The following is a 26,401-nucleotide window of genomic DNA, read 5'->3' as shown; positions in this document are numbered from 1 at the left end:
AGGGCTTGGGAGCTTGCTGTGGGCTGTCTCCCCTTCAGAGCAGTAGATGTGGGGACGCAGACACGTGGCTCTGACGGGCAGGCAACACGGATCTCCTTGCAGTCAGCAGCCCAGGAAAGAGTTAAGCCTTGGCTTTTGTTCCTGAGCTAGGAGATTTTGATTAGATGCTTAATTGCTATTGGAACCTCGTGTGTAGGGTACACGCTTAGCGACCTGAGACAGTCAGAGACCGAATTTAGTACCTACTCTTAGGCCTGCTCCCAAGGACGAGAAGAAAAGGAGTTGTGAGGTACATTGTTGGCACAAACGCTGGGTGAACAATCACCTTCCTGGCCCAGCAGCAGTTTCCTGGTGCAGGTGATTCTGTGGCATTTGTGCTGTACAGCTCCCTTCACCTTTCTGGCCCCAGCCTGCAAAAAAATTCTGGCACAGCAGGGAATTAGTGCCTAATGGCAAGAGAAAAGGAAATTAGCATTTCCTAACAGCTAACCAAACACAAAAGCGTCCCCCAGCCTTGCACGGAACACCTCTGACCATCATCCATCCCTCTATGGCCAAGCCCTGCACCTTACAATTTGTGCTTAATTATACAGGAAAAGAGAAATCTGTTTCTCTGGGACAGCCTCTGAGAACCTGTTGGGGAAAGCTTTCAATTTTAATTACAGAAGAAATACTGGCTGAGGCAATGGTGAAAAGGAATTACCTTTCCTTTTCTTCTGATTTTGCAAAACAGCTGGCAGCAGACACTGGCACATAGAAGGTGTGTAGGAAATGTGGGTCCAATAAATGAATAAATATGTGAATGAAAAAACAACTGTGAAACACTTACACAAGAATATTCTTCTTTCAAAAGAATAATGAAAAATAATTTCATTCAATAAGAGTCATTCTTAGTTACTGATACATGACTCAGTAGTTCCCATTCAATTTAAAATGTTCCATTTTTTTCTGATACTTCACAAGTCATTAATTAAATGTTGCTCACTTTTAAGGCCAATCTGTGAGACATTATTTATCCTGTCTACTCTAAAGTTCCAGCATCAACTCAGGCGGGGCTTCACCATGTACTGATCATGGGACCTTGGCCTCTCATTGCCTCAGTTTTCTCATTTGTAACATGGGTATAATAATAGGCTTATTTCATAGGCCTATGAGGAGGAAAACCTCATATATATTTGTGTGTGTCTATATATATGTATTTAAACAGTGTCTTAGAATAGTGTCTGGCACATGATAAGCATTACAGAGTATTGACTGCTGCTACTAGTACTGTTATTATGAGAACTAACTGTTGAGAATAATCCTTCATATACTGGTTTATTCCACTCAAGATAAAGGAAACTAATAGAATATTAGAAATCAGATTAAACACAGAAAGCCAGTAAAATATACCAAGACAGAAGATGATGAGAGTGTAAAAGCATAGAAGAAAAAAAACGGTTTTTGTTTTTCTTTTTCTTTTTTAAAGAAGGAAAAAGCCTAGAAGTAGGACAAAAACTATTCGTTGGCTATACTGACATGGAGATCGCTGGTGACCTCCATAAGTAAAATTTCAGGACAGTGGGCAAAGAGATTACGGTGAGAGAAGTCAGATGGATGTAACTTATAGAGTAAATGGGACGTGAGGAAATGGAAACAATATATGAAGATAACAATTTTGAAAAGCTCAGACATGAATTGACTAAAGAAGATATGCAGGGATTAGGGGAGGAGGGAGGCTTTCATGTTACACATATAGTTTTTAACATTTTAAGTTGGAGTTACTAGTCTAGAATGAGGTTGAATTTTGGCAAGAATCATTCATGTGTTGTAGAAAATGCAGTGCTGTGAAGTACTTGAGAAGATGAGAGGAAATGAAATGCTATCTGTAGTGCACATGGCCTTTTAACTTTCACTCCTGTAGTAAAAGGGAATACAAAGATCAACGCAAATGCTAATGAATTAATGGATTTGGCAGTGGACTATTTACTGACTTCTGTGTTCTTAATGAGTTATGAAGCACCTCACCGGCTCAGAATGGAGGGAGTAGAGAGGATGGAGGAACATTTGAGGAGGGCAGGTAAAGCTTCTCAGAAAATAGTCCTTAAGGAGAATTAGAAAGAACGTACTATAAGTCAGAGCACTATTTCCAGTCTTGAAAATCCATGTGAAGCTGGTGATTATTAATTTATTGGAATACCAATTTGCCCTGCCACATGATTTTTCTCCAGCTACCTGGATATAAGTTACACAGAGGCAGAAGAGAGTGAGAGATAACAATTGAGGGAAAATACAATTAGTATTTTTTTTACCTTTTTCTACTTCCCCGCTCCAACTCTGGGGAGCCTTCATGGACATGGCTGCCCTCCCAGCCTCCAGCAGCACTCTGTTATCAAAGAATTCAAAGAAATGGAACATAGGTTTCCAACTTATTAATTTAGCAAAATGAAAAATTTTATATAATGTCTTCTGTTGGCAAAGATGTTTGCAATATAATTTGGTTCCATCTTTTGACAAGTAATTTGGCAATGTCTAGCAAGATAAAAATGTTAATAGCTTTTTACACATTAATTCTAATTCTGGAAGCTTATGCCAAGAAATACTTTATAATCCAGAAAATTATTATATAAAGATGCTCATTGTCATGTCATTTGCAATAACAAAAAATTAGAAACACCTTTAATTGGTAACAATAGGAAAACAGTTTAGGAAATTATATCCACTTAGTAGAAAATTACACAGTTACTATAGTATAATTACAAGATGATGGAGCAAAATAGAATAATGCTTAATAAAGAAAGAATGAAGAAAGCTGACCTACAGTTGTGTCTTCCTTATGACAGTAATTATGTAAACATATAAATAATTATTAAAACTTAAAACCAAAATAAGGTTTTAAAAGCTCTGTACCAGTAATGGGGATTTTATGTTTGTTTCAAAATATTTTTTAACATAACTCTTATAATTTTGTTTTTTCTACTCCTTTTCTTAAGAATTTCTGATTATTACCTCATTTTTCATTTCATAGTTTCAAATAAAGTCAGCAATTTTATCATCAGAGAAGATTAGACTTATTTGACAGTTCATAATTCCAAGTTATTTGGTTTAAAAAGACCATATACACTTGTAGGTGCTTTCAAAATAAAATTTCGAGAATTTTTTTTTTTTTTTTTGCTTAGTCTTTCCTAGTATGGAGATTAAGCAAACTACCTAAAATTGCTAGCCATTCTTTTTTCATTTTTGGCATTTTATTCAGTTATTCACAGAAATGATAACAAATGAGTCTGCAGTTGCCTCTGCCAATTTCTTAAATCCTCTATTATCCACAATATGAAACCATACTAATATGAATGCTTCCAGTATTTTCAGAGCTCTTTAGTTATTATACTTGAGCATTCTGTATGAAGTATCTTATGTAAGTGTAAAATTTAGACTCAACTTCTGGAAGCTTTTCATTTCTTAGTTCAAAAGTGAGAGATGCTTAATCCAGCCATATGATTAACAATTACCTGTATAGTAAGAAGCTCCTAAATTATTGTTTTATGGATACCTGGCAGTTTTCTTGCCATTTCTCAGAAGTTCTCTATTAAACACATTCTCTCTCTCTCTCTCTCTCTCTCTCTCTCTCTCTCTCTCTCTCTCTCTCTCTTTCTCTCTGTCTCTCTCTCTCTGTCTCTCTCTCTCTCTCTCTCTCACACACACACACACACACACTGTGATTAAAAGCACAGACTTTGGCATTATGAAGTCTAAGGTTCAATTTCCAGTTCTGTAGTTTCTGGGCCACTTCACTTTAGGCAAGTAACCTAATGTCTCTGAACCTTGTTATTTTCATCTGTAAAATGGACATTATAATCATATCAGACAATCCTCAAAACATCCATAATGATTTTAGAGTTTCAGAGTCAGGTACAAGCAGGCACTCAGTAAATGGCTAGTGCTTTTATCACTTCATTATTATTTAGGTCTTGATTTTCCTTGAGTCTGTGAGTCCCCATAATGAAACGTAATTTCCAGTAGATTAACACCTGTTTTCACCAAAAATTTTAACTGAGTTCATTACTTTCTGTGCAACCCAGATTAGTTTTCTGCCTTTTTTTCTGTGCCATATGTAGGTGTTCAATAGATTTATTTAATAAATGTATGAATGTATGAATGCATAGATGAATTTTTAAATGCTTCTTTTTGAGAAGGTAGAACAAATGTGACACAGTAGAACAGATAAGAAAATAGTCCATGGAAAAAATGACAAAGTCACATATGTGCCCAGGGCCAGCCTAAGAAGAATTGCGTTTTTTTTTTTTTTTAAGGGAAAATGTGTTGAATAGCTTATTTTAATTATTTTTAAAAGTTTAGTACAGGGACCTCCCTGGCAGTCCAGTGGTTAAGACTTCGCCTTCCAATGCAGGGGGTGTGTGTTCAATCCCTAGTTGGGGAGCTATGATCCCACATGCCTCGCAGCCAAAATACCAAAACATAAAACAGAAGGAGTATTGTAACAAATTCAAAAAAGACTTTAAAAAGTGGTCCACATCAAAAGAAAAGTTAAGTACAAAAATTTGCTGATGATTTACATATTTAGCACCAATAAAATAATGTGAGATTAGCTGTACTAAAACAGAATGTTGAGCTACTTTCGCATTAAGTGACATTATATAGTCTAATTTTGTGGAAAACTTCTGAGATGGCTGATAAAAAGTAAGATGGTGAGTGACCTTTGAGCAGAAAAAGACAGAAAGAGAAATGACCTTTTCTACATTCTATTGTGCCTGTAAGTAAAATGCTTGGTAATCTAGCTACAAAGCTATATGTCATTTGGCTTTAGGCACCTACTGTGATTTACCTTGTGAAGATCAGATTTTGCCATGGAGAGGATTTGTAAAAGTATCACACATTCCAGTACCATTGGCAACCACAGCTACCAAAAACGCTAATTTAACTTGATGAACCTAATGTCAGATGATAGTATCATTTCTTGTGGGTGTTTTTGGAAAAGGTGGGTAGGAAATGTATAAAAGTGAATACTTTGTTGACTGAAATAACAATTCATCATTTTGAAAACATTAAATACATTAAAGTTGTTATAGCATCAGGCGTTAATATTTCACTGTACTTTAGACATTGCCTACAATCGACGTTTTCTGCCCTTTGAAACAGAATCATGCTTGTGGTATGCATTAATCATAGAAAAGATTAAACACTGAAAAGAAATTCAGCCTTTAAAGACAATTTGCTTTGATTTATTCAGTGAGTTCTTCCAAAAAGTTAATACCAAGAATTATTGCTTGTTGAATTGGGGTTACAAATTCTTTCAGGGTTACTTAGTATTTTCTTTAATATGAGTATCAAGGAAGGTAAAGCAAATTTACATATTTTTTAGGAAATACAGGCACATACTCATAAAACAAGAAACACGATGTTTTTATAGACTTTATTTTTTAGAAATGTTTTAATTTTACAGAAAAATTGAGAAGATAGTATAAAGTGTTTCCATATACACTATACCCATTTCCCTCTATGATGATCCACCTATATTAGTATGTTACATTGTTACAATCAATTAACAAATATTGATACATTATCATTTATTATAGTCCATCCATTAGTCCAGTTCCTTAGTTTTTACCTAATGTCCTTTTTCTATTCCAGGATTTCATCCAAAACATCACATTACCTTTAGTTGCCATGTTTCCTTAGGCTCCTCTTGGGTTTGATAACTTCTCATATTTTCCTTGGATGACCTTGACAATTTTGAGTAGTTAGTTTTTTGTAGGATACCCACTACTAGAATTTGTTTGATGCATTTTTCATGATAATATTGGGATTATGTGTTTTGGGGAGGAAGACCACAGAGTAGAAGGGTTATTCTGTCAGATCACATCAAGTGTACAAAGTATCAATATGCATTATGAATGCTGAGGTCGCCCTTGATCACCAGGCTGAGGTAGTGTTTTTCAGGTTTCTCCATCGTAAGATTACTGTTTTCCCATTTTCATGCTGTACTTTTTGGAAGGAAGTCAATATGCTCAGCCCACAACTAAGGAATAGGGAGTTATGCTTAAGATGGAGTACTACATGAACTATTTGGAATTCCTTTGCACTGGAGATTTATCTATTCTCCTGCATTTATTTATGTATCCAATTATTTATTTATATCAGAAGAACTCATGGATTTTTATTTTATACTTTGGGTTATAATCTAATTCTACTTTAGTTACTTTGTTCCTCAAATTGCTCTAGTCCTGACCCTTGTGAACTCTTTTCAGTTGGCTCTTGTGCCACTCTGAGGTATCCCCATCCTATATATTTTTTGGGAACTTTCTGACACTATAAGATGCTCTTGTCTATAAATCTTGTATATTTACGGCCCCAGTCCTAGAATCAGCTATTTCTTCAAGGATAACTAGGTCTTTTTAGTGGAGAACGGTATTAGACAGGAGGATCTGGGTGTGGGGTGTACTAATTGCTGCTTGGATGTCATTGCTTCTATATCTTCTCAGCTGACAGAGCAAAGAGATAATATGTGTGTACATGACCCATGTATAGGCACATATCTATAAGTATCTCTCTACATAACCATGTGTATTAAGGTAATATGAAGCAATATTAAGCTAAACATGAACGTATATTGATGTTTCCAACTTTAATCTGTTACCACATAGATCATCTTAGCCTCATCTCTTGCTTATCTTTAAATTTCAACTCCAGCAAAACACTTGACTTTTAGAAGTATGAAAATCAAATTGTAGCAACTTTGGGAAGCCACATCATCTAGCAGAATAATTCTTAAAGGGCAAGGTGTTTATCATCAAATTTTAATTTACAATCAGCAGTACTTTTTAACATCAGTAGACCTCCAGACCTCTGCTTCCAAGAAGATGAAGTAGCCCATTTCTCCCAGGTTCTCCCACTTAAAACTAAAACCCTGAACATAACAACAAACAAACATAGGAAGACGCTGAAAGGTGGAAATGAGAAGGCAGACTTAACTAGGGACTTTGGGTCTTGAGGAATAACATGGTGATGAGTCCCCTGTGTTTCCTGTTGCTTCCCATACATCCTGGAGAGGGTATTACAGGAACCCCCAATCAATAACCACCAACAGAACAACAGACAAAAAAGCTTCAGAAAAAAACACAAAACCCTGTTCCCCCTAGCCAAAGTATGAGGAAAGGGGTTGCTAAAGACAGAAGACCATTTGGGCAATAATATACACACTACTCGAGCCAAGTGCCAGTGGGATATTGCACCCATCCCCTATGTCCTGTGGTTTCAGTTGGGCCAAGCTAGGATTTGATCTTCCACACCACCCCACTCCTGCCCTCCAGAAGAGGCAGCGCTCTGATTCCCCACCAGGGTTGTTTCAGTGTGGTCCAGTGGTGAGCTGAGCCTCCACCCCTTTCCATTAGCAAACAGACTTTAAAAGGTGGTGCCTGACAGGCTAGTTAACACTGGGCTGCCCTCACACAGTCGTGGGGTCCAATGGTGGGACTTGGCCTCCGTCTCTCCCTGACATCAATAAGAATAGGATGTTACAGGTTGGAGGGAGTAGGCACCCCACTAACCCCCAACACATGGTGTCAGTGAGACCCAGTGGGGTGCTGAATCCCCATAACCATCCTGAGGCAGTAAGACAGAATGAGATGGCACAAGCAGGGCTAGTTGGCAGTTCTCTTCCTCTTACCCTGGTGTCAGTGGGGCCAGCACGTAGCTGACCCTCTACCCACACCCGGCATCAACAAGAAGGAATGAAGTGGGAGGAAGGACAGCAAACACTTCACTTCTCCCCTCCCCTGGTGTCAAGAAATCTACTGGGGAGATGAACTTCCACTCCTACTAAAAGGCAACACAATGATATTAATGTTCCCACTTTTGGGGGAAGGTGTCAGAAAGGCCATAGGATAGCTGAACTTCTACTTGATCTGTCTGCAGTGAGGCAATGTAAGTGCCCACTTTTGCAGGGGTATTGTCAGTAGGGCCCAATGGAAATCTGTATGTCACCCCCCAGTCCTCATACTACACCTCAAATAGGATGATTTCCTTCTAAAATGTAATAATAAAATTAAATGGGATGCAGAGTCATATAATAACTCACAATGTTTACAATACAATGGAAAAATACTCATGACACTAAGAACCAGAAAATCACAGAATAAATGAGAAAAGACAATAAACATACACCAACACTGAGATAAAACATGGATTGAAATGATCAGACAAGGATTTTAAATAAGCTGTCACATAAGTGCTTCAATTAGCAATTATGTGTTCCTTGACAGAAATGGGAAAAATAGAAAATGTAAACAAAGAACTAGAAGCTATAACAATAAAAACAAATGAGAACAGTAGAACTGAAAAATACAACAATCAAAAAGCTTTGCTCAAGAGTAGAGTGGAGATTACAAAGCATAGAATCATGAACTTAGAAGAGATCAATACAATCCACCACATGTACAGAGAAAAATAGACTGAGGGATAGAGACGGGAGAAAGAACAGGATCTCAAGAACGTGTAAACAGTAACAAAAGCAGTAACATTCATATCATCAAAGTTCCAGAATGAAAACAGAGAGCAAGTAGGACTGACAAAGTATTCAAAGAAATCATGGCTAAAAAGTTCCCAATTTTTTAGAAGACATAAACACAAATTCAAGAATCTGAGTAAACCCAAAGAGGAAAAACGCAAAAATATCCTTGCCAAGACGTGTCATAATTAAACTTCTGAAAACTAGAGACAAAAAAAATCTCGAAAGTGGACAGGCAGAAACAATGCATTACTTATTGAGAAACACCAATTCCAATGACAGCATATTTCTTGTCTAAAACTCTGGAGTCAGAAGCATTGACATAACATTTTTCAAGTGCTAAAAGAAAAGAACGCTCAGCCACAAATTCACGCTTTCTATATCCACTTTCTTGTTTGACTTACATTAATGGACCACTAACTCATCTTTCTATATCCGGGACTGCCATCACCCTTCTCCAAAAATCTAGCCACAGTATTTCCAGAGTGATATATCTGAAAATGAAACAAATTTTTCTTATAAAAATACCTGATTGTGTTATGAAACTTTTCTCTCTTCTAAGTTACCAGTTAAAATCCTTCAATGGATTCCCATCTTTCTTGGAGTAAAATCTCACATCCAAACTCTCTTTGTCCTTTTGGGCTGCTGTAAGATTATGGTGCAGGTTGGGTGGCTCATAAACAACAGGCATTTTTTTTTCACAGTTCTGGAGGCTGCAAGTGCAAGAATAGGGTGGCAGTATGGTCAGATGAAGGCCCTCTTTTGAGTTACAGACTTCTCATTGTAACCTCACATGGCAGAAGAGCTTAGGGAGCTCTGTGGGGTCTCTTTTATAAGAGCACTAATACCATAATCATTTCCCAAAGGCCCCACCTACTAATACTATCACCTCCGGAAATTAAGATTTCAATGTATAAATTTGGAGGGGAACACAAAGACTACACCATAGCACTTACTATACATACATGGACCATTCATGGTCTGGCTTCTACCACTCTCTCCATTGTCTTCTTTTCTTACACTCCAGTGAGCATTTCTTTTTTTCTTTTTTTTTTTTTTTTGCGGTACGCGGGCCTCTCCCTGTTGTGGCCTCTCCCGTTGCGGAGCACAGGCTCCGGACGCGCAGGCTCAGCAGCCATGGCTCACGGGCCCAGCCACTCCGTGGCATGTGGGATCTTCCCAGACCGGGGCACGAACCCATGTCCCCAGCATCGGCAGGCGGACTCTCAACCACTGCGCCACCAGGGAAGCCCCAGTGACATTTCTTATACTGATTATGAATGGAACTCCTTTCTGGACTGATCCTTAACCATTCATTTTCTGGCAAACATGAATTTATCTTGTCTTTTCCTCAAAAATTCACCCTTCCTTCATGTTACATATCCATTTCCATTGCCTTCTACAGGAAGCCCTACTGATATCCCCCATATACTACTGTCCACAGCATGAATTAAGGTCTTACCGTGTCTTCCTATAGCACTCTGTAATAATTTTTACGGTAACTATGGATTTTCTTATTTGAGTGTCACAATACATTGACTTCTAGGTGGCACGATAATGATTTTAGTAACAGTAACACTGGTGCCTAGTTTAACCCATGGCATACTTTAGGTGTTCAATAAATGTTTGTTGAATGAGTGAATGAATGAATGAATGAATGGTCAGTTTGAAATCTTAATCATGTTACTTTTCAAAAATCTGTTAAAAAGATACCCACAGTTTTCCAGAAGATTAGGGACTTAGGATCTTCAACTTGATTTAATAGAGGAAATTTTTACTCATACATCATGCTTAAATACCTCAAAGTAAAACCATTAACCCAGGAATTTAAGGTTGCCATTTGGACTTGCAAGCCAATAATTAATATCTCCTGCCCCAACTGTATTAGATGGTTTCAGTGCTCCACTCATATCTCCCCAGCACTCATCATTCCAGTATATGCTGATAGACTCATGCTACCACCTGCAATTATCCACCTTAGGGCAGGCCAGAAATGTACAGGAGTTAATGTATCTGGGTGTAGCTTTCAACCAAGGACAGAGGGGACTAGAAGATAAGTACTTCAAGTTTCTCACCAATTCTTGGGATAACTCTAAGACATGTTCTATAGAGTTTCACAGAACTCCCCTGAAGTACTGGCAGCAGTTTCCTGCAGGAGTAATTGATTCAGTAATGCACCTCTGTTGGCTTCCTTCCATGCCTCCATTCTCAATTCCCACTCCACTTCTGAGTTTTCTGGAAGCACCTCCCAGATGAACAGTTTGCATTCAAATTATTGCCTCAGGTTCTGCTTCTAGGGGAATTCAATTTATAGCCTCCTAACAATCCAGTGCTCCTTACAGAGCCATCACTGGTACAAGTACCAAGGCATGGCACATTATATATCACCCCTCCTAAATCCTAATATTTTGAAACAGATAGGAAAGAGCACGACCTTGAAGAGAAAAATCGTTTACATGAGAATGGCCAATGGATAAAGGGAAGGAGAGACAGTGCCATTTGTTTTCCATTAATAATAGTGTGAAATTTATGGGCAGATGGTCTAACAGGTGTGACTATAATTTGAGGAGCCTGAGCCCTTGGTTACAGAAGACTGCTATTGTTATTATTATGGAAGCACAACCTCATGACTTTATTGCTTCACTTGATGTAGCCTTTTCCTTTACCCTTAAATCTTTCTACATCACTGAATTGCAGCCAATAGATTTATTTTCTCCCTATGGCTCCATCACAAAAAAAAGACACACATGTGCACACACACACACACACACACAGTTTTGTGTATGCCAGTGCTAGAAAAGACAAGCTCATGGTGCATGTATGCGATGGATATTGTACATTACAGGTCTCTGTGAAATAGTTTTCTGCAGGTTCGTATGTTTATTTTATGAATAATTAACATTAGTAAAGTTAATTTCCTGAAGATCTTGATGAAGGCTGAAGAAAGGAAGTAAATTTTAAAGAAAAAGACTTAGAAACTTGCCCTTTTTGCCCTCTCTTTGTGTCTTAATGAACAAAGGATAACTGGGCCTTTTTTGAAGTCTTTGCTTGAGTTGAAGACACAAAATGCAACCTGTACTCTTATCATAATATGTTCAGTTTATGAGTACACAAACTTATAAACCGTGAATTTCCCTAAAGTTATTATACCATTTAGAAGATGTTTGCTTGGACGTTTACTTAAAACCAAACAATTGAGGTCTATATGTCCAAATAATTTCCTTCTCTCTTGCTGTCTCCATTTCAGTTTCCTGAGTTTCTGGGAAGGCCTGGTTTCCCCAAAGGAACGATTTCTGGTAGAATTCTGGAAGTCTGACCCAAGAAAAATAATCCAGTATAGCCAATGAATTGAGGACAAGAAGTTTTCCAATCAGGTAGGAACATTTAATCTCATACATTACAATCACCTTAAATAAGGTGTGCTGATAGCTGGATATGATATAACTGCTTGGAAAAAGATGCATATCTAACCTACCCCACAAGGAAGCTGTTCTCAATTCCCTTAGAGGTTGTGGTGTTTATCAGAGAGTGCCTTGGGGGAAAATGAGTACAATAACAGTATGATGCTTTTTTTTTCATTTTTAGCTCATTGTTGCCAAGTACACTTGGTGATCTTGGTGCCTGTGGTTTAATCCCAGGAGGTTAGACATGTGGAACAGCACATTAACCCTTTTTAGTATTTTCTCCCAAGACAAATCATTTTTATAGGTTGTCTCCATGGTCTTCTAGTTGCTTATCAAAATTAAGCATCATGTCTTCTAAGTGAGTAATAGCCCCAGTCAGTGTGAGGAAATCAGCTTGGTTCTTATTGGGGCACAAATTCTTGGTCTTGGCACAAAGTGGGTTCACATAGGGAGTTAGAAGGAGAAGAATGGGGCATGCGAAAGGGGAGTTCTGTGTTCTCATTTACCTATGCATGTTGAAACTCCACTAACAGTTTTATTTTCATTAGCAATTTGTGATAAAAACTTAGGGTAAAGGGAATAATGAAGCTGTGCCATTATATGGCAGGACAAAAGATAGTAGTGACATCAAAATCAGGGCCTATCCATCTCATTTGCAGTTATATACTCAGTGTTTAGCATAGCATTTGACCCCTCATCAGTATTCAATAAGAAGATGCGTGTTGAATGATTTAGGGATGAATTAATGAATGAAAAAGTTAATATGGTAGAAAATGTGTTTTATCCTTGTGTTTTCGTGTGTTGACTTCTGTATTTCAAGACCCAGCACTGTAACTGACACATAGAATATAAGCAATAAAATTTGCTGAAAGAATGAATGAGTCCCCACAATTCTAAGAATAATTTTAAGACCAACACAGACCCCATATCTACCATGGTCTATGACAGAAGTATCCAGAGATGAAACCCTGATCTCAGCTAGTGGTAGAGCTGACAGAATTTATCTAGTTTTAATAATTTACAGCTCATCCCATTACATCTAGGCATAGTACCTACGTGAGCCATACAATTAAATGTAGACTGAAAAAAAATGCACAACCTAAAAGTTGAGAATTATGTTTTATTTGGAGGACATACTGAGGACTTAAATCAGGAGACAACCTCTCAGATAGCTCTGAGGGACTGTTCCAAAGAGGTAAGGGAGGGCACAGGATATTTAGGGGTTCTTGCAAAAAAAAAAAACCCAGGTAGTTGGAACATCAAAAGATTACTGTTAATTAAAGAAACTAGACATCTTAATTAAATAAATTTAGCACTTTTCTATATATGGTGAGATGCAAGAATCTGGTCTCATGGAAATCATTCCCTTGATATGCACTTTAATTATCTAGGGCCAGTATCCTGTTTTCTCCATCCTGAATCCCCTCAGGGTGCAGCATTGGGGGTGGCTTCAGTGGCTGATGGCTTGATGGCTATAACATCCTTTGTACTGATACCGCAGGCTACATTCTTTGTCCACGTAAATGACTTGAATATGGATAGTAAATCTGTGGATTTGCAAAACGTAATTCTTGGAGCATTTTTAGAAGGACAAAGTTAAGGGCAATTTCAGAATCACTAGCAGCTAAAATTGCTATTTATACTTTTCCACCGGTAGGTAGTAATCTGTTGTTGCTATCTTCAGTATTCCCAAGGGATAACAAAAGCCATTTAATTCTAGAAAGAAATGTAAAATTTAGCACAATGCAACTTCCATAAAACCAAACACACAAACACACACCCAACTCTCGCAGATATGAAGTAATAATCTAAAATAGAATCCTGGAACTGATTGCAAAAAAAGAGCAAATGTACTCATATTGGATTTTATTCTTTTATTAATGTTTGATATATATATATATATATATATGTATTAATAAAATTCAGAGTTGCTATATGGAGAAATAGCTTTGTACCAATATTGTCTTTGTGTTTATCAATAATGTATGAGATTGCCTCCTATGCTCCTTTTCCTTTATTCTCTTGCAGGCAGTAGATGTAGTTATCAGTTGTTTTTAAAATTTCTAGGCAGCCAAAGGACTAGTATCACTTAAATAAAGAAGGCAAATTGTCCTAAAGTAGGAACAATTTTCCTTCATTATGGAACATAAAGTCCTCCTATGAAGGGGGAAGAATTTCATAGCTAAAAGCTTTCAACTACAGAAGATTTATGAGTAACTATGTATGTTGTTTCAAAGTGGACTCTCTATAATTAATGTCTAGGGGTTATCTTTGGTATATAATGGATTTTGATTTTTTAAATATTATTAGATAATATACAAAAGAATATATTTAATTGTATGTAAGTTATGAGAAATAATAAAAACTCCTGCAAACACACCACCAAAACTAAGAACTAGAATCAAAACTGCTGAGTCTTCTCTCTGTTCTCTACCCTGATCCCACCTTCCTGCTTTCACCAAGGAAATCACTCTGATCTTGGCTTTATGTTGAACATCCACATAATTTTTATCTGATTTTGCTTATTATTGAGATTTATAAAATTGATATCATACTTTAGTCTTCTGTGCTTGCTTTTTTTACTCAACATTATGTTTCTAAGGTTCATCCACTTTACTTTAACTAGTGTTCATTCATTTGTACTACTGTATAATATTTTCTTGTATAAATACAAGAAAATGTGTTTATTATTCTATTAATGATATTTGGGTTGTTTGGGGCCTATTACGGACAGTACTTCCATGAACATTTATTTTAATGTTTCCTGGTACACATGTGCAAGATTTAACATAAGTAAAAGAGTAGACATACTAAGAGTAGAATTGCTGAGGTGTAGGGAATTCAAATATTCAACTTTAAAAATTCATGTCAAAATGTTTTCCAAAGTTATGGAATCAATTTTCAGCCCTTTTGCTCTATAGCTTCACCAGTTAGAATGGCCATTCTAGTCTTTTGTTCCTTGTATTAGTCTGCTCAGGTTGTCCTAGCAAAATACCTCAGATTCAGTGGCTTAAAAAACAAGAGATTTATCTTCTCACAGTTCTGGAGGCTGGAAGTCCAGGCTCAAGATGTTGGCAGTTTTGGGTCCTCCTGAGGCCTCTGTCCTTGACTTGCAGATGACCACTGCTTCCTTGCTATGTCCTCACATGGCCTTTTCTCTGTGTGTATACATCCCTCTTATCTCTTTCTCTTCTTACAAGGACACCAGTCATATCAGTTAGGGCCCCACCATTATGACCTCATTTAACCATACTTATGTTTTTAAAGTCCCTGTCTCCAAACAGCCACATTGGGAGATGGGGCATCAACATACGAATTTTAGGGAACACAATTCAGTCCATAACAATTTAATTTGTATTTCCCTAATTACTGATAGGCTGAGAATCCTTTCATTTGTTTAACAGTTGCCTATGTTTCCTATTCTGTGAAGTCCAGAGAATATCTTTTGTCCATTTTTCTACTGTTTATCTTTTTCTTACTTATTTGTATTGTTTTTTAAATACAAGCAAATAATCTTTGGTCAGCTATATATGACACAAATAAGTTATTTCATACCTTCTAACATTTTTAATGTTGTCTTGTGATAAATAGCAGCTCTCAATTTTAATGAAATCAAATTTATCTTTTAGCTTAGTGTCTTTTTGTTCTACTTAAAATGTCCTTCCCTAGTTTAATGCTACCCAGATATAGTATATTTTCTTCTGAAAGTTCTAGTGTATCTTTGTTTTATATTCAAGCCATTAATGCACTTACCATCGACTTGTCTGTATTATCCAATTTCTTTGTTTTCTTATGAATAATTAAGTTTTCCAGGACCATTTTGGAATGAATGGATTTTTTAGGTGTGTCTGAGCTGTTCTTGACCATTCACATAAATTTCAGAATTGGCAATCCTGTAAAACCTCTATTAAGTATTTTTATTGTAATTGTATTGACTATATAAATTAAGTTGGGGAAAACTTACACCATTATGATGAGTCTTTTCAATCCATAAACAAGATGTACCTCTCCATTTATTTAAGACTTCTTTAATATCTTTCAATAAGGTTTCATTTTCTCCATAAATGTCTTGCACATTTTTATTTAGATTTATTCCTAGGTAGTTTTTTTTTCCATTTTAAATAATTTTTAAGCTCTCTCTTTGTTCCTGGATTATAGAAATCCAATAGATTTTTGCATCTTGAGCTTATATCTAGCCATCTTGCTAATATTGTTTTTTAGTAAGAGAGAGGATTTTCTTAGCAAAGAGGAATAAATGTAAAATTAAGTAAAAAGGTTATGGGTCAGCTCTGGTCAATAGAACTTTCCATGATAATGGAAATGTTCTTAGTGCTGTCAAAAACTACAGCCATTAGTCACATGTGTTTTTAAATTTTTAAATGTAAGTTCAATAAAATTAAAATTTCAGTTCCTAAGTCAAACTTGCCCACATTTCAAGTATTTAATAGCCACTTGTGACTAATGGACACTATACTGGACATTGTATCTCTAGACTATTAGACTGTGAAGCCATGGCGTCCCGGGATTTTATCTTTGTCAATGGCATAGGGAGATCTTTTATGTGACAGTTATTCTGTTATTAAAAAGAGAAGTTACTTAACCAAGTCATCCCTAACTTTTTGAAATAATCCAACATAGCTTTCACCATCCATGAATTTCTTGAATCATATTTATGTTTCTAAACTATTTCTTGTATCAGGTGTTCACTTTGTACCAAGTTCATTGTCCTAAAATGGCACATACCAAAGTATCAAGAGGTTCCCTTATTCCTGATAAGCTGTGATTGGATGAAGAAGACCTTGTTACCCTGCCTGTCTGATTTTTATTATAATCAGATGTTAATCTGTATCAGTCTCCATATTCAAAATTCACCTTCAAAATTATATGTTATTTACATGATGGTTGTCTTTATTTCATTTAGCTAGTATCATGACCTTATAAATGCAGTTTTGGTCATTGTCTACTAAAACCTCATATTTATCTGTGTGGAAAAACGTCTCCTACTTGTTTGCCCTCTTATAAACTCTTCCTGTAATTTAATCCTCATGAGCTTTATTTCCCCTAATTGTAATTACTTAATATTTTGTAAAACATTTAAGAGATCACTGGTATGCTCTTTTTTTCAATCATCTATACATTTAAACAGTGTGTTGCAATAAGAAATAGTACTGGTAATCAGAAGACCAGAGTCCTAGTTTTACCCGTAAAAATGAACTATATGTGCATTTAAATAAGTTTTATATAAGGTTATGTAAGGTTTATTCTGATTCTAAAATTGTTATGATTATTTAGAAAATTATGTTTGAAATATGACATTATTCAAAACCAATAGAGGTTTGAAATCTATTAAAAATCTACAAAGAATTCAACTATTTCACCTTTTTCCCTGATTTGATATTAAACTGTAATCCTTCATCTTTCACTTACAGCATGCTGTAGCTGCTGTTGACACAAAGACAAAATATAATGTCTAAATATTGTGTACTTGTTTTTTAAATGAATACTTTTGTTTAAAATTGTCTTTTACATAGCTTCTTGATTCCCTTTTCACAACTTTTCCATTCCCCATGCTACTGCAATCAATCACTCATGATAGAAAATTATTCTCTTTTCTGTTTGCTAAAGCTCTTTTTAAAATACCAAGTTTCAAATGATCATCAATTCAAGAAACTTTGGGAAATGAACCTCATCATTTCCAGAATGAATATTTTGTTTCACTGGCTACCAGGACACCATCCTCTCCTAGATTTCTCCCCTCCTCACTCACCATTCCTTGGCAGTCTCCCTTGGTGATGCCTCCCATCCCTCAACGTCTTTTAGAATGCCCTAAGGCTCATTCCTGGCCCCCTTCACTCTCCATCTACCTTAACTACTCATGAGTTTTAATCTAGTCCCATTACTTTAATGGGAAGATGACTTATGATTTCCCCAATTCGTACTTCTAGCCCTAAGCACTGACCTAACCTCCAGACTCCTAATTCCAGTTTCCCACTAAATATCTCCAATCTATGCATAATAGACATTTCAAACTTAGCAAATAAAACTAAATATTTTGCTTTGATCCATCCATTGCACTCCCGTTTTTCCTGGCTCCATAACTCATCCAGTTGCTCAGGCCAAAAATGTTAGATTCATCCTTAAACTCTCACTTTCCCACAATTCCTGTGTCCAGTCCATCAGAAATTCTTGCCAGTCTAACTTGAAAATACATCCTGAATCCACCTACCTCTCACCTTACTCTTGCCGTCTTTACTTACTCCAAGCCATCATTGCTTGCCTCATCTAATGCAATAGGCAGCCTCTTCCACAACCTCCTTGCTTCCTCCCCTCTTGCCCCAATCCTTATAGTCTATAACCAATACAATAGCCAGAATAATCACAAAAAAACATGAATCATATCACATTATTTCCCAAAACCTGTTCCCATCACTTTAGAATAAAAATTAAACTTTTTACCTGTCCCACATGCTTTATTCAGTATCTCTTCTGCCCTACTCTCCAAGCTCGTTTACTACTACTATTCTCTCACACACACATCCAGATTTTCTTTCTGCAGTGGCTTTCCCAACATCAGGGCCTTTGCACTTGCTATTCCCTAAAACCTGGAAGATTTAAAAAATCTGTAAGATTCCTCCAAGCAAGATCTTAGAAGGTATTTACATTTCATTTTGTAGAGACATTTGGTAGAAGACATTTTTGCAAAAGATAGATACATTTTACTTTGGCAGCTATTCACACATCTGGCAATTTCCAAGTTGGTTAAATAACAAATGTGAATTGATGAAGCTAAAATAAAAGAACTGTAGTTGGTGAGACCTATGTGTTTTAAACCGTGAACTTTGAGGAATTGTAGACATGCAAACTCCACCATGGTTTCAGTGTTAATGTGTGAGAATTAGCTAAGGTATTTTCCAAATACTCATTACTCTCTAAAGAGCTTCTGAGCAGGAAATCAGAACAGGGCCTGTGGACCTGAATTTTATGTAGTACCACAGTCGATTCTGTTGCAGGTGGTTTTCAGTCAGCCCTTTGAGAGACACCAAGCTGGGGTATTTGCCCAGATATGATTACCAATGGTCATGCAAGTCACCAATGAGATACAATCGAGAATCAACAAATGACTGAAAAGAGTGACAAAAGAAGAAGAGGATCCAGTAAGGATCAGTAGAGACGCTATCCCAAGCACTCTTGGCTAGGAGTTTTACAAATCCATTCATATAAATGGATGATAGTTAACAGCCAAATGGCACTGCACATTTTTTTAAGTTGCTGAGTATTAAAGTGTATGGCTAAGCATAATAAGTTTTGTTAAATTATATTTTGGTTGCTATAAAATTAGGTGTACATTGTGTGTCATAGATGTAGGGATACAGATGTGTAAATATATGTCATTGTTTCAGTTCTTCAGCTGATACTTCATAATGTCTTTGCAACTTCTAAATGAAGGGCCTCTTCAAATATTGTTTAGAAAGGAAAGATACCTGTTCATCCCTGTCCACCTCCCTTTCTTCATCCCCTTCCTTGTCCCTTCCCTTTTTTTATATATCTTTATTGGAGTATAACTGCTTTATAGTGTTGTGATCCCTTCCCTTCTTGAACAAATTAGTCCATTAAGTGAGGTAAAATAACCCTTTGTCAGCATGGGGGAGGTGGGCATTCAAGGAACCAAATGACTTGGCATTGGGTCTCAGAGTCTGAGAAAGGGGAGAGGATGTCTGCATAAGGGAGCCTGGAGTTGACTGCTGAAGTCTGATTCGTGTGAAAGGGCATCCACATGAGGAAGTGGCCTTGGCAACCACTCTGTACAGATTGTCCTAACCCGTGCCAGGTGGAGAAAATGTGTGGATGGGAAAGTGGCAGCTACAAGAATTTACTTAAATACAGGAAGATTGATCAGATAATTAAGGATATTAAGAATATGGTAATCAGTGTTATTTTAATATCTGTGGAGGGAGTTAAAATATGAAAAGGGCAAAAACTAGAATGAAAGGGTGTTGAAAGGGAATGGAGGATGTTAATGTGAACACATGATTTTCAATATAGAGACATTATAGAAAAAACCTAGACTATATGTATGCATATGTTTATGAATGTGTTTGTGAATATGTGTAAATGGTTATGAATATGTGTTTTCCTATGTGTGTATGTATATATGTACATAAATCCCCTAGCTCTGCCTATTGAGAGTACCTGGGACCACTGCTTCCCAAGAGCAATGAATACACCTAGTGTCCAGATCTTGGTTTCTAAATACAGCTCTCCAACTGAAGGAACTAAAGCTCTTTGGAGAAATGGCTGATTCTAGAACCACTACAGGGAAAATATAAGATGACCCTAGAACATATTATTGTTTCAAGAAGTAAGGGATCAGCCATAAAAAGAAGCGAAATTGAGTTATTTGTAGTGAGGTGGATGGACCTAGAGTCTGTCATACAGAGTGAAGTAAGTCAGAAAGAGAAAGACAAATACCGTATGCTAACACATATATATGGAATCTAAAAAAAAAAAAAAAAAATGTCATGAAGAACCTAGGGGTAAGACGGGAATAAAGACACAGACCTACTAGAGAATGGACTTAAGGATATGGGGAGGGGGAAGGATAAGCTGTGACAAAGTGAGAGAGTGGCATGGACATATATACACTAGCAAACGTAAAATAGATAGCTAGTGGGAAGCAGCCGCATAGCACAGGGAGATCAGTTCGGTGCTTTGTGACCTAGAGGGGTGGGATTGGGACGGTGGGAAGGAGAGCGATGCAAGAGGGAAGAGATATGAGGATACATGTATAACTGATTCACTTTGTTATAAAGCAGAAACTAACACACAAGTATAAAACAAGTAAACTCCAATAAAGATGTTAAAAAAAAAAAGAAGGGAGATATCACAGAATAATTGGGAAACATCAAAGGATATAGAAGCCAAACTGAAGGGGTTTCCACTGGACAAATCTTGAACAATCTCAGCCTCAAAATAAATAATGGCAGAAACGTATTATAGTCAATTGAATAAAATAGGAGTCTATTATGAGTTCATACTGATTTAAATAATTAAATTGAGTAAATTATGTTTGATGAGGAACAGGATATTTACATAATTACAAAGTGCCTTACCACAAAAATTATTAATAATGAAGGAGAAAAAAATAACTTTACAATGGAGAAGACTGGGTGATACACCTTAATCAAATGAGTAACATGATATTCCAGTAAGGTTACAGGTTAAAAGTTTGCCAAAATTGTTTGATAGGAAGCAGTGAGAAGAACAGAGCTTCACCACTGTGTTATTCCTGCCAACTACACATATCCTGAATAATCATGAGACAAATACAAACAGCTAAATCCTACAAAATAACTGATCCATATTCTTTAAAACTTTCTAGTTCATGAGATTCAAGGGAAGCCTGAGAAAATTTTCCAGATTAAAAAACTAAAGAGACAGGACAACTAGATGCAACATGTGACAGTGGGCTGATCCTTTTATTATGAAGGACATGATGGGGATAATTGACAAAACTTGAAAGGGGTCTGAGGATTAGTAGCTCTGTGGTCATGTGTCAGTGTTAATTTCCTTATTTTCATGATTATATTTGGATATGTGTTTGTAGGAAATACTAGAGGATTTGGGGGAGACATTGCATTGTGTTAGCAACTACTCTCAAATGGTTTGGGAAATAAATTATTTTTATTGTCATTTCAATCTTTCTTTAATTTTCGAGATTGTTAAAAGAAGGCAAAAAAAAGAGGAGTAACCCTCCTTTTCCTGGCGACTGCCATAGTTAAAAGCTCAGTTTACAATGGTGGTCAGTTTTTCAGTCTATTTGTGCTAATTTCTGTTACTAACAACATAGCATCTTATTTTCTATTTGAGGTTTTTGGATTTTTCCGAATTATGCTTTTGCTTTTTATTCTATCAAATGTCTATGAATTTGATAAAGTCCTCAGTATTAACACAAAATCAGTAAGATTCATAAAAATAAAAATAAGTTCTTGGAGAAATTTATAAATTTCTACCTGCATTCAAATTGGAGTAAGTTGGCAAGAAATTTATAAGGGGAAAATACTATAAGGAGCACTCCCATTCAGAAACTCAAAATGGTTGCACGTGTTTATCTTGTAAGAGGTCTGTGATGAAACAGCAGGATGAAGGCTATATGTGCAAACTTAAATGCAATCTTTTAAATCGCCTTTCATGTCAGGCCATGTAAGAACTGGGCAATTCAAGAAGTGAATTAGAACAATTCTTATTTTCAATAATTTCTTAGGTCAACACTTAGAATAATGAAAAACTTACCTTTAACTCCAAGAAATCTGGACAGTTATTAAAGCAAATGTGTTGTCCTACTGGCCTACACCTGGTTACAAACAGCAGTACGACTTCAGAAAACCCTGGACACTGAGTGGGCTTTCTAAATATAGCTTTTTCTTTCTATAAAGGTGTTTTACAAGAATGCTATCTTTTGTGAAAATGTGGCCTTTATAAAGGGTACACTAAGGTCTGTGACTTTTAGACCTAGAAAAGATTTGAAATATTTTCTTAGCCTGGGAATCCACATTTTAGAGGCATAGAAAGAGAAACCCAATGAAATTAAATATTTTGCCCACCATCAAATGGCAAACAAGTAATAACGACAGCACTCAAGCCTCTGTCTTCTAAATCCATTGAATGCAGCATAAATAGATTGCAATAACTGCTGATTTTCATTGTCCTCAACACTACATTTCTTCTGTGCCTTATCCCTCTTCTTTTAAGAGGGATGACAACATTATCTGCAAACTTTATCTATAACTATTTTTTTTTAAATTTTGCTGTTTTGTAAACTTTTTGTTTCTATGTTGAAAATGTGTAAGGACATTTACCTTCTTTCTTGAAACACCTTTGCCTGCATTTATCACATTTTATAGTTGAACTATCGTGTAGCAATAAGTACAAAAGTGCCTCTAGTAGAGGAGATAATGTCAGAGGCAACAAGGTGTGTGTATGGGGGGGCGGGGTTAGAGTTGACATACCTTAAGGGAGATGAGGAGAGAGGGAAGAGAATAGAAAGTTTATTTATTTGAAAAAATATGGCAAGTTAGAGAATTTTGGCTAAACTTAATACAATATAGCTTTCCTTAACTTAAATTCCGGGTTAACTTCCACTCTTTACATTGCCACAGACTAGGGAATAAACAAAGCAAAAAGATTTTTGGTACCACCATTTTGTGTTAATTTCCTAAAGATTTCTACAAGACTTTTAAAAAATAAATTGAAAAACGAAAGTCTTGTCTTTAGCTTATTTTCCCTGCATGCTTGCACTTTAATAAGTTGATAAATGGCATTTAAACTCAATAGTTATGATTAATTCTGTCCCACAATTTTTAAAAGCACTGGGGATTGTGTGCGTGTGCATGTGCCCACCTTTACAACCAGTAAAATAAAGTTCTTGATCAAAAAATTATTATCACTTAGACTATTGAATAAAATCAGATATGATAGAGGGGCCAGCTGTTGGTAGGTTTAAAAGTCACCCTAGGTGACTAATTCATGCAGCATTGTTGCACGTCTCTCTTTAGATGAAGCACTTAGAAGTATAACCAAGCATGGATCTAATTTCATATCTGAGATGTGTTTTATTTAGAATTCCTTGGCAAGTGCTCGCTCTGTGTGTTTTTATAGTCTTTGGTTGTGCTATAAAAATGTCAAAATTATGAATTAACAGATATGCAAAAGTGAAATCCTAGAAGACAGGATAAACATGAAGTCCTCTAATTATCACTCAAATAAGTTTGGTTGACACAGAACTGGGAATCAGATAAAGACATTAATAATTCATAATGCTGAAGTTAAAATCTTCTAGTTACAGTACAAAAGAAATCCTAATTTGTACCACAAGGTAATGAATTCAGTACTTTTCATTTGTTAAACATTTGCTTATTACCCTGCACCGTGCATATAAAACTGTTCCCAAATTTGGAGGGCAAACAGGAAAAACAGACACTCTCTACCCTCAAGTTGTTTATACTGCAGTCAGTGAAATTTCTCTACTTTGAGATCTTTTAATTCCTCAGCTCATTGTAACATCTTCTTCAGATGAATTGTTTTTTATTTGTTAAAACCAATGTTTGGCACTTTAAATAGTTTCTTCAGTGTTCCTGATAGTGAAATAGAGTCATCGTGGTAATTTCCAATACTAATTATAGAGTTGATAGGAGAAATGCTCAAGATTGATAGTAAAGTGATTTCAATAATCTACAAAATGTCTTGAGGTTTCCCAGATAACAACTTGTCTCCCAGACAAAAATGCACTTATTATTTATATTCCAAGCTTATAAAAATTTTTGTACTTTAATCATATAGAGATTTTACAACATCTTTTCATTCATATTTTAAGATATTTTGTTCAGTAGATTATCTCATTTAGAAACTATTGATTTATATATACATACTATGTAAATATTAGTATACACTTCTCAATGACTAGATTAGTGCTTTCTTAACTACTTAAATTTGTTTAATTCATATTGTTGTTCTTCAGCATTTCTTTTACTCACTGGAGCCTATCCTACTGACTTCAAAAAGCCTGAAAACTCTGAAAATCCCATTTAAAGTAACTGTATGGAAAATCTTTAAAATAACATATAATAATGGTAGAGAAGAAGTGTATTTAACATTGTGCTGAGATTATTCCATTAATAAAGAGATCAATCAATAAGTCTAATATTCAGACATATAATAAAAATGAAAAACAATCATAATACTGAGCAATGACATTTTCAATAAAGGGAGATTTTAAATATTGTATAGGAAACTAGAATCTGCAAAGCAGACAAGTTGGCAATGATTATACATATATTTAAAATATGTTGAAACAGTCATAGACAGTTTTTCTTTTTGGCTGAAAAGAGGCATATTGAAGTGTTTAAGCACTACTTCAACTGGAATAGATGTTTATAGACACTATACAGAAAACACGATTGCAGAAGAGCAGATATTAGCAGGTGTGTGAATGTGTATGTCTTTTTTTTTTTTTTTTTTTTTTTTTTTTGTGGTACGCGGGCTTCTCACTGTTGTGGCCTCTCCCGTTGCGGAGCACAGGCTCCGGATGCGCAGGCTCAGCGGCCACGGCGCACAGACCCAGCCGCTCCGCGGCATGTTGTATCTTCCCAAACCGGGGCACGAACCCGTGTCCCCTGCATCGGCAGGCGGACTCTCAACCACTGCGCCACCAGGGAAGCCCGTGTATGTCTTTAATTAATGTATTTTCATTCATTCAAAAAGGGAAGAATGCCAAATTTACTTTAAAGGTGGCATTGTGATATGTTAAAGTTCCATTCTTAGACTTTTGCTGCTGTTGCTGTTCCTTTAGTATTCACCAAAGAGTACCGTCCTGTCATTTATCCAAGTTAGAAATCTAGGAGCAATCCTAGGATTCTCATTATAGGGTCCACTACCTTCATGCTCCCCCCCTCAATAAGTAACACATTCTTGGCTCTCCGATATAGGAAAGCTCTCTCCAATGTACGCCTGCTCTGTCACTCTCCGGGTCCAGCATCTCTGCCTCAGCCTCCCACTGAAGTCACTTCTAGTTCATTCTGTGCAGGGCCATTTTTAAACCTTCCTCAGTCCTAGGCAATTGCCCTTTTAGAAGCTTTACCCTAAATGTTATCAAATGCATTAAAATGTGCCCAAGTCACATATCCAATATAATTTATAGATAACTATATGAAAGCTGAGTAACATTGCTGTTGTAGTAATATTAGTTGAAAATATTAATTACACAAGTTTTGATCTCCATTTTGCAGATTTGTTTTCATATTCTGGAGCCATTTTTTTCAGGTTCCAAACAATTTTCTAAGTCCTTCTCAAACTCCTAGTCCCTAGTGAGTGTGCTTTTACTGTCACAGGGTTGAACAGCCCAGACAGCAAGATGTCTGAAGATGAAGACCATCACAGGGATGAGTAAATCAGATACGTGGAAGTTGGAATGCAAAGTGTTTGTAGAAAAAAATATACAAATCAAGGAAGAAATTGCAGTGTCAATTAATATGATGTATATCAGATGATAGTATTAAAAAGCCAGGTGAAAATAAAATAACTTAATAATGTACATATTTCTCTGATTGTTTACTAGTGATATACTGCTCAGTGTAAGGTGAGAACCACAGATATTATCTTCTGGAAAAAAACCCTTTAAGCCCTAACAGTTTCAGTTTATAAATTTCCTCTCTAATAAACGAGGAATAAAATAATTTACAATAAATTAATTATTTCCTCTTCTGAAGGTACCAATACCACAAATTCAGTCAGAAGATGGATCAAGTTTTTCATACATTTCTCTCATTTCACATTTTTTTTAAAAATGAGACTATATTTTGTCTAATGACTACCAGAACAACTATCTGGAAACTGTGACTTCATTATATGTGAGAGAGTATTTTAGGAGATACAGATGTATATTTAGATGGAGATATAAATACATAGCATATATACACAATATTTAATCAGACACAGGAAA

General features: G+C 36.1%; 1 long non-coding RNA gene across 3 annotated transcripts in view; it reads left to right on the top strand.

The window, feature by feature from the left end:
* Positions 1-26,401, top strand: part of LOC132492652 (uncharacterized) — a 406,999-nt gene that overhangs the window by 368,248 nt on the left and 12,350 nt on the right. The window contains exon 2 of one of the 3 annotated variants that reach the window (XR_009532838.1): positions 11,751-11,877. The exons of the other annotated variants lie outside the window; for them this stretch is intronic. This is a non-coding gene — a long non-coding RNA (uncharacterized LOC132492652). The remainder of the gene's footprint in view (positions 1-11,750; positions 11,878-26,401) is intronic. 3 annotated transcript variants of the gene reach the window in all.

This window comes from Mesoplodon densirostris, chromosome 6, assembly GCF_025265405.1.
Source record: "Mesoplodon densirostris isolate mMesDen1 chromosome 6, mMesDen1 primary haplotype, whole genome shotgun sequence".
Taxonomy (NCBI): Eukaryota; Metazoa; Chordata; class Mammalia; order Artiodactyla; family Ziphiidae; genus Mesoplodon; species Mesoplodon densirostris.
The sequence above is the reverse complement of the archived record's forward strand: the minus strand, read 5'-3'. Positions and strand labels throughout refer to the sequence as shown.